Source organism: Larus michahellis, chromosome 12 (assembly GCF_964199755.1).
Source record: "Larus michahellis chromosome 12, bLarMic1.1, whole genome shotgun sequence".
Classification (NCBI taxonomy): Eukaryota; Metazoa; Chordata; class Aves; order Charadriiformes; family Laridae; genus Larus; species Larus michahellis.
In genome coordinates this window covers 2671846-2682185 of record NC_133907.1, presented here as the reverse complement: position 1 = coordinate 2682185, position 10340 = coordinate 2671846, and positions in this window count along the sequence as shown.

The following is a 10340-nucleotide window of genomic DNA, read 5'->3' as shown; positions in this document are numbered from 1 at the left end:
GGACCACGGCTCACCGAGCGGCTGCTTGTTTACTTGCCGCCCATTTCCATAGCGTGGGCGTGCAGCCGCGTTCCTGGGAGCCCCGGCTGCTCCCCGCCGGCCCGACCTGTCCCTGCGCAGGCAGCAAAGCCCAAAGCCACCCGTTTGGCAGCAGAGCCACAGATGGGCGATGCGATTGCTGCGGGGAAACGCTGCCAAGGATGCTCAGTGCCGTGCTGGGCTTTCTTCAGGAGCCAGCTCAGCAGCTGGGGTGCAAATCAGCGTGGTGCTGTTGCTGCCGGTGGGTGGATATGACTTTCCACCAGCGGAGGGTCTGAGCTGGTGGCTGCGGACTGAGCTCTGGGGATGCACATTTGCTGCCCCGGAGGATGACTCGGAGGAGGAGCTCAGCCCTGATGCTCCAAATCCCCTTCCACAGGAGCTCTCCCTATCCACCGGCCCTGGAAATATCCCAGGGAATCCACCCTCCCCAGCTTACGTGTCCTGTTAAGCAACACGGATGCGTCCCTCCCGAGCGTGGAGCTGCGCTCGGAGGCGGCTACACCAGCGCAGCCGGCCCCTGCGCTCGCCGGGCAGCTCTTGGCCAAGCAGGACTCACTGTCTGGGTCTCAGATATGGGGGCAACAACTTTTTATTGCTTTCTATTGATGCCGTGCTGATGGTGAGCGGATGCACCTCCTGCTCTCACGGCCCCTGCGTGCCGCCGTCCGCAGCGATGCAGGGGAAGGCTGTCCCTGCCCAACCTGGGCAGGGGAATCCGAGCCAGCCTTTTCCCGGGGGATGCTGAAAGAGCTGCACTTCAAAGGCTCAGGACGCGTGTGTCCACGTTGCCTTCGGCTCCACCAGCCCACGATTCGGGTGGATGCTGCTTGTGTCAGCAGCTGGAGCCAGGAGGCAACAACCTGGGCTGAGCCAGGGCTGCCGGCCAGGATCGGCACCCAGCCTTCTCCCCCGGTCCCCAGAGCATCCCCCTCGCTGCAAAATGCCCCCAAGAGACAGTCCAGGACCAGGGGCTTCCATCCTGCACTTGCAAGTAGCCATTTGTGTTGATTTCGGCGCGTTCTTTCCCCTCTCCTGCTGTTCGGGCTGGGGGCTGTTGTGTGCCCTGGGCCGTGCTGCTCCAGTTCAGCAGGAAGCCGCTGCTGTCACATTCGATTTTTCTTTTTCCTCTTCCTCTCAGAAAGAGCCAAGTTATATAAAACGAAAAAATTCCCATCTTAATGGTGGGTGAATTATTTAAATGGGTCTGTTTGCTAATGTGATTGACTTCAACCAACAGCACAGGTTGAACTGTAATTATGGGAAAACAATCAAATCTCTATCTGGGTTCACGCCATACTGGTCTTGCCGCTTTTTTTGTATTATAGCAGAACCTGTTGGGCGGCTTTAGTTAAGCTGAGCCTCCTTTCTGCTGCTGGGGCAAAGAAACGCCAACCGGTAGAGCCAGTCGGACCGCAAAGAAAAAATTATGGCTTTTTTTGTCTGCGTGAGTTCACCCACACGGCTCACTCCTGTCTCCCTGCCCCAGATGACCGTCTCCCGATCACAGCTTCTCTGAGCCGGAGGAGCCGAGGGAGGGACGCGGAGACAGCCCCCAGTGTGAGTATTGTGCCTGCGCTGGTTTTTTTCCGTCCCCTGGCATCCTGGGCAGTGTTGTGTAGCCGGGAAGGGAGCTGGCTTGAGCTGCGCGTGGAGAACTGCCCAAAATCCAGGCAGCAGCGCGTCGGGGAGACCTGTCACTCGGTGCCGGCAGCCGGAGCCTGCCCCAGCTCCCATCGGATGGGCAGAGGCTGGCGTGTCAGGGCTTTGCTCGCTTTCCTGTGCCCTCTCGGAGTTGATGGAGGAAATCTGGATTATTTTTTTTTCTAGCAGCTGGGGAGTCGATGGCTTGTTGCAAAGTGGGGGCTCTGCCTGCGCGGGGGGGTCGGCAGGGAGCGGGGCCAGCCTGGGGCGTGCGGCCACTGCCCAGCCGGGGCCCTGGGGCTCTCCCCTCCTCCTCTCATAAAAACTTTTCCTCTGGCATTTTGAGCATGGAAGGCAATGAAATATCGCTGGAATCTGAAAGGCGAAGAAATGGCATCCAGCTCTAGCTCGGGAGAAGTGAAATAGCTGCACGAGGGTGAGAGCAGTTTGTGGGTGTCAGGGTTTGTGTGCCCCGGGAGCCGGGTCACGTTTGCATTTGGGGAGCGGGGAGGGGAGGCAGCAAATATCAGAGTTTTCTCTGAGCAAATATGCGGGCTGGGTGACAGCCCCGGTGCGAGCGGAGCCGGGGCCGTGGCCACATTGGGATGAAGCGCAGGAGCACGCGGCAGCGGTGCCAGTCAGTGCCCGGCACCGGGGGGGCATCACCCCCTTTCACACATGCAGCATCTCGTGCAGCGCTGGCCTGCGCCAAGCCATGCGCATGCTCAGCAGTAAATTACTTCCAACGGGGTGATGGGGCTCCCTTCCCACCCCCAGTTTCCCACCCTAAATGGACCCTATGTCTCTTGTCAGGGCTAAATAGAAATCTTCTCCCTTTTTCCCTCTGTGGCAGCTGGGAGCCGGGTTGCGGTGACCCTCACTAGCTGGGTAAGGTGGCCCCCTGTTCCCCCCCACCCTCCGACCCTCCGTCCCCATTGCATTCCCCATGGGACATCCCGCTGGTGCCCCCCCGGGGCGTGCAGATACGCTCCTGTGGGCAGTGCAAATATTCAGTGTGGAGCTTGCCCCAGGCACGAGGTGTGATGCTACAGGGGGCTGTCATCCCTCTTCCCTACTTTAGATCCAGGTGGAAGGACGCAGTGGTGGGATTGCTGCTGGGGGGAGGCTGTGTCTGCACACGCTGCTTCCCCACATGGGGATTTGGTTGCTGTGGGTTGGACTGTGCCCATCGCCTGGTCCTTGTCCCCTGTTTCTGGGACAGTCCCCTGATGGGGAAAGCCCTGAAAGCTCTCACAGGGGAGATGACCACAGATCGTCCCATAGCTTCACTGGAGGACACGGGACACCGATGCACAGTATCGATTCAAAACCCAGCCCAGGCAGCCAGGTGTCCCCAACACCAATGTGTCACCAAGCATTTGGGACAAGCAGAGATGCCTCAGCCCATAAAAATGCCTGGCTGTGGCTGTCCCACTTGTTGGATGGCACAGTCTGGGGCTGAGCTGGTGAGAGAGGACCCGTCCATGACGCTGCAGTGGGGCAGAGCTGCTCGAGAGGATCAAGTCACCGCTTGATCTGGATCAGAAGCCGGCAGGGCTCTGCCCAGCAAGGTAGGGAAGCATGGTCCCGTCAAGCCTGTCGAAGAAGTAGATAATTCCCAAATACGGCACCTCTCACTGAGCTTTGCCCTCGATCAGCTCGGGAGCGGTGAGAGGGTGCCCGTGTCCCGGCTAAACCTGCAGATACGTGGTGTGTGAGGGGCTGCGCTCAGGAGGGGACCAGCTCTGCTCGGCAGACGCGCCTGCAGCTGGCTGGACTGATGTTTGGCTGCCAGCAAGGCAAAGCCACGCTGCGTGGGCTTTTCTTCCAAATTAGAGGCATCGGGCACTTTCCCTCCCCAGAAGCCGGGGGGCAAGAGACACCTACCACCTGTTTCGACACGAGCTGTAGGAATTCCCAAAGAACAAAGATGTGGTGGAATTAGTCCTTGGCATCTTTCCTCAAAGTTTCTCCAAGGCTTTTGGAGGCAGCTCATCTGTTCCAGCAGCCCAACACCATGAGCACGTTCCTGTACCACCTTGGCAATGGGAACCTGGCTCCCAAACCTCGTCAGGAGCAGATGCTGAGGCTGGGAAGAGGCTGCCCCACTCGACCTCAGGAGGTCCCAGCTGTATGACACCTGAAACCCTGTCATTGCTCAAATTGCCATCCCCAAAAGGAGCCTTGAGAGCAGAGAGGCAGCATCCGGAGATGTGTTCTGTCATGACTTTGGAAGAGCCGCGTGGGGTGTACGGGGAAATCCAAAGCAGGAGGTCTTGCCCGAGACCCGAGCAGCAAGTACAGCTCAGGTGGAACAGATCCCCGTGAATGAAAGAGCGCCTTGCAGCCCCACAACTTCCCCTTGCCCCAAACCAGGAGCCACCATGGTCCCAGCAGCTCGCAGCCACGCATGGCCAAGGGCACTCTGTCCCACACAGGTGTCCTTTGGTGCGTGGGGACCTTGTTTGGCAGAATAAGAGCAAACACAGCAATGTTGCCTCAGGACTCCTCATGCGGAGCCTTTCCTGCAGCTCCTGCTACTGAAAAAGAGAAATATTTACTGTCCACCGAGGCATTAGCCTTACATCAGTGGATAAAAGCCTGAAGTGGTCTCCCAGCCCTCTGCAAGCTGGGGCATCCCCATCAGCGGGAGTCCTGGGGCAGTAGGGCATTCCCATCGGCAGGGGGTCCTAGGGCATCCCCATCAGCGGGGCTCCTGGGGCAGTAGGGCATTCCCATTGGCAGGGCGTCTCGGGGCATCCCCATCAGCAGGGGGTCCCAGCCACCTGGTTCAAACTTTTGGACCTGGACCACCAGTGGCTTTAAAATGCCCCAGCCACGGGGCCAGGGCCAGACCCAGCACCCCGAGGCCCCGTGAGCTCCCAGGGAGGAGAAGTCCCACAGGCCGTCTCACCCCCATCCAGTTGACCTGGTCCGACCGGTGGGAGCAAAGCACCCAGGATGGTTTTGCAGGACTGAATCCTCCTAGCACACAACCCCTTGTTTTAAATAGCGCTGAAGAGAAAAGCTGATTCAGTTAAGGACTTCATTACCTGCGCCATATCCGGGGGAGAGAGATTCATTCTTCTCATTCGCGTGGCCATCAGACGGACTCGGGATGCCCGCACACACCCTGACACAGCAGGAGCAGGGGTGCCAGTTTGTGAGCTTGGTTGCGACGGATTTTCACGCCCCTTACCCGACACGAGACCTGCTTGCCCATGCAGGACCAGGAGTGATGGATTCCCCATCCACCAGGAGCAGCGTGGGCTCCGAGACGTGCTGCTGCCGAGGTCTTCTGCCATGGAGGAGGAGACGGCGAGACAGAGGTGCTCTCCAGGCACCGTGCACAGCATAACGGGATCAGAAGGGGAGCGTGGGGTGAGACCGCCGTCTACCAGAGCTTCCGGGGTATTTACTGCCCGTTTTCCCCAGCCGAGGGCTCAGGGGCCGGGGGAGGCAGCGGGCGCGTGTCAGCCGGGCCGGGTGGAGGCGGTGACCCTGCGCCTCCGCTCCCAACAGGGCCCTGAGCTATTCCCCGAGCCTCACCGCTTCTCAATTAAAAGACCTGAAAAATGCGATAATGCTTCATTACCCGCTTCCCAGAGCATTTTGAGGTGTTAATTAAGTAATGTTTATAGAAGCTGTGGTTACCCCGAGATGCACAGGCAGATAAGTGCCTGCTTTTAATCGTTTCCCAAATCTCCGCGCGGGTGGATCAGGCCAAAGCCCACCACAGTCAAGGGAGCATCGCAGCACGGCCAGCGGGTCCGAATGCAAGTGTGTCCCCTGCCAGGAGCAGGACAAATATTTACTTCTAAACCTCAGCAAAGCAGCAGGGAGCTGTTTGTGGAAGGAACTGGGAGGAATACATGGGACAAAGCCTTCCTCCCAGCTGAGGACAGTGCAAGAGCAAACCCATTAACTGCTCACCCCACTGCATAAAAGCCAAACTCCGCTTCGTGGGTACGTTCGGCTATTGCTGAGGACCAACTTCTCCTGCTTTAGGGATCCTGCAACACCAGGGCAGCAAAGACACCCACCACCTCGGGGGGGTCTCAAGCAGAACTAAGGTAATGGAAGAAACCCCCCCACCACCGTTGCTTTGGCGATTGCCACGGCGGGTAGAGAAGCAGAAGCTGCTCCCAAAGGGCCAGGGTGGCAGGGGAAAAACTGATGCCGGTTTTGTGGTAGCTGGAGCTGTGCTGTGTCGTGGCATCACGCTTCGTGGGGTGGAAGTCAGTAGGTGCAGAGGTTGGGACTTGAGGCTGGAGCGTCGTCTTGGAGGATTCGCTCTTGTCCTCCCCTGCCTGCAACGGGGCAGGTCTGCACGGATGTGAGCAGGGGCAGCAGCTCCCCGGCGCTGCTGGTCCTCTTTAGCTGCTTCTTGCTGGTCCCCAGCGAACCCAAAGGGCCCGCTCGTGGCCCCGCTGCAGCTCCGCACGGGTGGGATCCCAGTCCCGAGCCAGCCGAGGGGACCCTGGGGCAGGGTGTCTGCAGCAAGGGCTCGCTGCAAACCGGCCCCCGGGCTGGCGGAGCAGCACCGAGCGGCTGCCCTGCTCCGGGGAGGATTTTCGGGTTGTGCGAGGTGGAGGAAGGCACCTTCTCCTCCTCCCCGGCCAGGCGAGAGCCAAAGCTGTTCCTCCTGTCTCACCCGTCGGGGGTAGTTTTGCAATCTGCCAGCCCCTATCCAAGGAGAGCAAGCGCTGGGCTCCATTTTAGGACAGCCTGTGCCATGTTAAGTCATACAAACAAGTAAATGCCCAGCAAAAAAAAAAAAAAAAAAAGAAAAAAATCCCCAACACGCACCAAAAAAAAACCCCATCCCCGATCTGCCAAGTGCTCGGTATATCAGCAAAGCGGATCAGCTTCACGCTGGCCTGCGAAATACTCCTGGCACTGCAGATTTTCCATGAGTGATCAGGCAGCTTTTCTGCGTATAAATTCAATTTATAATCCTAAAATTAGAGCAAGAACATAGTAGTGTGGCCAAAAAAAGAAAGTTTGGCTGGTGAAAGCAGCGATGCCCGGCAATCGCCCAGCGAAAGGTATATACTACACCAATCCAGCCTCAAGCTGAACAACTCCAGTGCTGCTGATGGGGAAATATGTGGTTGTAAATCCATTAAATGGCTTCGCTGATCTGACAGTGTCAGAACTTCAGTCTCCTGCCATTTTTTTTTATTTTTTTTTTTTAACGACTTATGTTCATTTAGCTAATGAGCTGCCTTTTTCTTCTGAAAGGAAACAGTGCTGAAGGTGGGGATGTGCCATGGCTCGATGTAAGCATGGCTGGCAGCACCGGGGATGGTGACAAGAGGCCAGAAGCCGCCAGGCACCAGGGGATGGGGACGGCTGTGCTGTCAGAGCTGGCTGTCCTAGGCCGTCCCTTCCCGAGTCCCCTGGCACAGGCTAGGAAATAACCTCCCTGATGCTTTTCTTTTCCGTGGCCGCAGTCTGGAGCATCCCGCCCGGAGGAGTGATGCCAGCGGTACCCAGGCGATGCCGGGGGCTGCCCCAGCCCCACGTGTGAGAGCTGATGCGCTGGGGACCCTGTGCCCCGACCCGGAGCCCGTGTCCCACCCTGAGCCGAGCATCGGGGGACGCAGAGAGCAGGTGAGCAAAGCCACGGCCATCAGCAACCGCCCTGCCCTGGGCTTGGGCTCTCCAAACCCGCCAGATTTAGGGGCTGGATGAGGAGTTTGCCTTCGGTCCCCGACACTGGGGCTCTGTTTGCAGAGGGCACCCGTCACTTTGAAATATGCCTGGCCATGGCAAAGGGCTGCTCCCGGCCCCACTGGGGGCCGCGTCCGGCTCCGCCGGGTGTATATTACAGTGACAGCTCTGGAAAGGGCTCAGGGCTGTAAATGAAATCCCTGTCTCAGGGAGAGAGCTCCACACTGAGGGACTCTGTGGTCTGGTCTTCATCAATAAATCCCCCTCAATAAATCCTCTCCAGCGGGGCGGAGGAGAGGGGGGCTGCGGCTTCATGCCTGGGGCAGTCCACACAGGGCGAGAAGGGAGCAAAGCCGAAGCCCTTGGGGAGCCTGGGCTGGCTGCGGGGTTGCTCTACTGCCGCAAAAGGCCGGATCCTGGGTACAGATACGCTGGGGGCGATGCTCGTGCAACACCTCCATGACTGTGTGTGTGCGGAACGAAGACTCGGAGTCCTTGCCAGGTTTGCCGCGGCGTGGCAGTCCCCTCTGCAGGCAGGGACGGATGCTGCTGTCTCAAAAAGCAGCAAAAATGGCAATAGCTTTTCCCATTGATCGACCCTGGGGGCTCTGGGGAAAAGAAAATGAGGAGTGAGCCCCAGCCCCGCTGGCACCGCAGCCACGCATGGAAGGCAAAGATGCCACCCACATCCCAGCCCCAAATCCTGATCTGCCAGGATCTGCCCGCAGCACTGAGTCACGGCAGCAGGATCCGGACCCGGCGCTGAGCACCGGGGCTGTCCCCGCGCCCTCTGCCTCCCAACGCAGCCCAGCCCAGCCCTGCCTCCCCCAAACGCTGCTGGCACCAGCCCCAGCCTGGATGTCACCTTCCCGGGACGTCCCAGCTGGAGCCCCATGGCCTGAAATGCCGGGTGATGCTCAGCCCTCGGTGACACCAGCCCTGGGGACAGGGCACCGCGGGGGCGGGCAGGGGCTGATCCAGCACCAGCAAGCATCGTAGGGAGCCCACACAGCCACCGCCGGCTCCGCTCCCAGTTGTAACCCCTTCCCAGTTTGCAGCACTGGGGAACGCACTGGGAACTGGTGCCTGAGCACTTCAAAGCCGGCACTCGGGGTGTCAGCCCTGCGATGGCAGTGGTGGGTCTCCAACCGCAGCCCTGCGGAGATGCCCAGGGCAGAGCTGAATCCAGGGCTCAGTGACCCCGGGAAATGCTTCCCATTTAACATCTTTTCATCAGGGTTTTGGGGTGGTTTTTTTTTTTGGAGTTGAGCCCGGGATTATTCCCCCTGGCTCATTATTCAGCTACGGCTCTTGGGGCTGAGCAGCAGAGATCAGTTCCCAATCCCATTTCACGGCGGCCGATCCCGAGCTGTGCGAGCCGTGACAAGCCGTGCCGTGCCTCCAGTGGCTTTTACTTACTGGGAGAAATCGCCCAGCCCTGGGAAGGGGGTGGGCTCTGCCCAGGGAAGTGTGAGCAATGAATATTATTTTTTTCAATTGTTTCTCCAGACAGCGAGGTCTCTCTTTGTTTGCTCAGAAGGCGAGGAAGCTGTCTGGCTGATCCAAGCGTGCTAGGAGAGCACGCAAGCCAAGCTCGCTGCTTCTGCTCACTGGCGCGTGCCTCATTTCTTTTGAAAATCAGACGCTTTAGGGGAAAGTTTCTTCTTCCAGCTCTGCGTGCCCACATCTTGCATATGCAGGCAAGCCGGCACACCTCTGCTCTGCATGCAGATAAAGGCACAGGCAGGGAGCCGGGCTGGGAGCGTGCCGGAGCCTGGTGGAAACCTCCCCGTGCCGCTGTAGGGCTGCAAAACCCAGGTCTCATCCCGGCTTTTCACCTTCAAACCATGGAGAGGAGATTTTCTCCCCGGTCACCTCTGCGTGGTTGAAGGTTGAGTGCCCAGGTGCTTTGTTGGGGTGGGGATTGCTGTCTGTGACTCAGTAGCCCAGCGTGACTTTTAGGGGAGAAGCTCCCGTGTGATGATGCTGAGTGTCCCCACGTGGAAGTCCCTCTTCTCCCAGCGTGGTTTGGGTGGTCCCGGAGGACACCCTGGGGCAGGCAGGGCTTTGCTGACCTGCTCGGGGGCACAGGGAGGTGGGGCGCCCCTCCTGCCCAAACCCCGAGGGACCCTCCGCGATGCTCTGTGGTGATGCTCAGACACACGCTCCTCCCCGGTACCACCACGGTCCAGGAGGGACCTGGTCCCACCGCTGTTTCGGGGGATCTGAGGCTTTGGCTGATGGAAAGGAAAAGAGTTCATCCCAACAACAGCATGCCAGGGAGGAATGAGGTCATCACTGATGTAACGAGCTTTCTCATCACCAAAGTTTCCGCTTGCCATCCCTGGTAGTAATTTCAAAATTTATGAGATTAGGGCAAAATTCTTAAAATTAGGGCAAAAATCCTTACAAAACAGCCACTTACTTACTTTCAGGCTGTTTGTTTACCTCCTGCCTTTCCCAGGTTACTGAGCTGGGGCTGGCGTGGGCTGCTCTCCACCTCTCCTGTTGTTTGGGGGTGTTTTCAACCAAAAAAGGAAACAGCAAGGGTTTGGGTTTTTTTTAGAAAACAGAGCACTTTTTGTCTGTTCTTGGGGATTATTGAACGCTACTGCCAGCACTAAGTGATGGCACTCAGCATGATGGACCATTAATAACCTCATAACCTCAATGGGGAAACTGAGGCAGGGGCAGGTTGGAGCAGAGAGCTGAGCCCGAGGCGGGACCTGGGACACTGGTCCCAGTACGGAGGGGCTGGGGGCAGCCAGCACACCCTGGGGTTATGTTCAAACCCATGGGTGCTGTACCCGCACCGGCTCTGCACCCACCAGGCTTCCTGCGGGCCTCGGCTCTGCGCATCACCTCTCCAGGTCTCTGTAAAATGGGGTGAATAACGCTGATTGTGGTCTCCCCCAAGGGTTCAAAGAGGCAGCAGCCAGCGAGGCCACGCGGGGAGCCTGGGCGATGAGAGCGGGGCAGCC